Genomic DNA, 3,285 nt, shown 5'->3' on the forward strand with positions numbered 1-3,285 from the left:
GAGCCGCGTTCACAAACGCGTTCGAACGCGGGTATTGCGTTCACACAGACAGAGAGCCACGTTCACAAATGCGTTCGAACACGCGTACTGCATTCACACAGACAGAGAGCCACGTTCACAAACGCATTCGAACGCGGGTACTGCGTTCACACAGACAGAGAACCACATTCACAAACGCGTTCGAACGTGGGTACTGTGTTCACACAAACTGAGAGCTGCGTTCACAAATGCGTTCGAACGCAACCTGAAGAATTCAAGTTATCGCGTTCGAACGCACTCAAGCCCGTTCAAATGCACCTGAGTTTAAGTCATGCCGTTCGAACGCACCCGGGCCGCGTTCGAACGCACCAACAAAGTTTGATAAAATTGGACTTTCGTGAGTACGGATAAGACTTAGATTTGGCTCTATCTTGGAGATCATATATAAGGATTGTGATGCCCTATCTTGAGGGTGGTTGAAGAAGCATTATTGAAGGAGACTTCTTGAGGCTACATCGGTTCTTCAACTAATAAGGTTTCATTCAATATTAAAAAGTTAATCTTTCATCTTAAAGGCTATCTAGACGAAAGATCAATCTCGAGGGTTACTGAGGTTGAACTTCAATCATGAGAAGTAGTGAATCGTGGGTTCTAGCGAGCAAGACTGAGAGGAACAAAGTTGGTTGGATCGACGGGTTGTTTTGTGAGTCAGTCTTGTAACTGCTACTATTTTAGTGATTGGTTTTGATCTGAGTTTGGATCCGTGGTTTTTTTCCGTTTGGGTTTTTCCACGTTAAAATATTGGCATTCATCTCTCCTTTCGTTCCTAATATTTTTACGAACTTTTACTTAAGCGAACGAGTGATATCATTGCCTAGTATTTAGATACATACTTGTGTCTAGGGTTTTTTCAATTGGTATCAGAGCAAATTCTCTCACCTTTGATAGAGATCAGATAGGTATGGATTTTCATAGAGATGGACCATCATCTATTAGACCTTCTATCCTAGATGGATCAAATTATGGATATTGGAAAGCTAGGATGAGAGCTTACTTGAAGTCTATAGATGAACGAGTATGATTTGTCGTTGTGAACGGTTGGAGTCCACCAATGTACATGGTGGATGATAAACTTGCTGATAAACTGATAGAGTCATGTGATAGGTCAGACTATGAAAAAGTTGGATTGAATAGCAAGGCAATAAATGCAAATTTTAGTTGTGTTTCCTCGGAAGAATTTAGAAGAATCTCTACTTGTGAGATAGCAAAAGAAGCTTGGACGATCTTAGAAACTACTCACGAAGGAACTATGGCTGTAAAACTTTCTAAACTCCAGAGGTTGACTACTAGTTTTGAAACTCTACGGATGGAGGAGAATGAGACATTTGATGAGTTTTATGCAAAGGTGAGTGATATAGTCAACTCCAGTTTCAACCTACGAGAGAAAATTCCTTAAAACAGAATTGTCCGTAAGATCCTTAGGTCTCTTCCAGAGAGGTTTCAAGCGAAAAGTAAGGAAATCGATTCTATAAAAGTTGAACAATTGGTAGGAAATCTACAAACATTTGAGTCTAGCCTTTCAAAACTGAGGAAGTCCAAAGGGATTGCCCTATCCACAGTTGAACAAAGTATAGAGGAGTCTGATGATGAATGTGATTTAGATGTTGAGATGTTGGCTATGTTCGTCAAAAAGTTCAATGAATTCTTTCGGAAGCCAAACAAGTTGAATGCCGAAAAACTTGAGAAAAGCAAAGCATTTGTGAAAAAGAAGAATACTGCGAGTTCGAACACAGGTGTGAGCAACAACAGGTCAAACAGAAAAATAAGAATTCTAAGAATAAAGTTCGATGTTTTGAATGTTCTGGTTTTGGACGCATAGCACAAGAATGCCCTAATCGCCTTAAGAAGAAGGGTAAAGCTATGAAAGTTACTTGGGATGACTCAGATTAATCTGATAATGATTCTGGAAAAGACGAAGAAAACTTTGTTGCTTTTGCCTCTTCTCTACTCAATATTGATTCCGTTGTTGATACTAATAGTACAGATGATCAGGATATGTTACCAGCTGAAGAAGATGAATCTGAAATACAAAAGGCATATAATGACCTGTACCTGGAGTCGTTTAAACTCAAGAAAAGCAATCTTAGACTACATCAACGACTCAAGGTAATCAAACTTGAAAGAATTCAATTTGAGGAGAAGTACAAATTGGAACTTGAACATGTCAAAGACCTTTCTGAACAACTTGACAATGCAAAAAATAAAATGAAGGCTGATGAAATTGAACTAGAGCGACTGAATAAGGAAGTGACATTTCTAAAAGGGAAGAACAAACTTGACGAGATCCTAAAGGCTCAGATCTTTGGAAAAGATAGGTATGGTGTTGGATACACTAGTAATTCAAATAATAATAAAACTATCTTCATTTCTGTAGGTATACAAAAGGAAGAATATCTGAAGTCATCAACCGCATTTACAAAGCAATCCTGGATGAATGCTTCTAAACTGTAATAACTCATAATCAAAAGAAAAATCATATTTTTATGTCAAGAGTATATTATTGAATCTAGGAGTGCATCAATTTTTTTTTATGACAAAAAAATTCTTGACAAATCTAAAACTAAAATCAAAGAGAAAATTTCAGAGTAAAATAAATCTAAAAAGAAACGAAAAGAAATAATAAAAAAGAAATACGCAAACCAAAACAAAAAAAATATCAATCCAAAGCACAAATCCCTAAAGAAGTAAGAAGATACTCAAATCTCTGTAAATCCAAAGGTTTTGTAAATAGATCACCCAACTATTTCTCCGTCTCAACATGTTTTTAGTGCTATGGTTTTGTCTTCAACTAACTCACGTATAAAATAATGTCGGATATCAATATGTTTTGTATGCAAGTGTTGAACAGGATTTTTCGATATATTAATAGCACTCATGTTGTCACAATAAAGCACCATTGTATCTTGTTCAATGCCGTAATCTTTGACCATTTGTTTTATCCATAATAACTGAGAACAACAACTTCTCGCTGCAATGTACTCAGCCTCCGCAGTAGATAAAGATATCGAATTTTGTTTCTTAATGTGTCGAGCAACTAGATTGTTTCCAATATAAAAACATCCACCTGAGGTACTTTTTCTATCATCACATGACCCTGCCCAATCATAATCCGTGTATCCAGATATGATAGCTCCGGAGTCATAAGTAAACCAGATACCTTAGTCAACTGTGCCACCGATATATTTTATGATATGTTTCACAGCAAACAAATGTGTCTCCTTAGGTTCAGACTGAAACCTAGCACAC

The sequence above is a fragment of the Typha latifolia genome, chromosome 15 (assembly GCF_019914945.1).
Source record: "Typha latifolia isolate L0001 chromosome 15, TyphaL0001v2, whole genome shotgun sequence".
In the NCBI taxonomy this organism is placed as follows: Eukaryota; Viridiplantae; Streptophyta; class Magnoliopsida; order Poales; family Typhaceae; genus Typha; species Typha latifolia.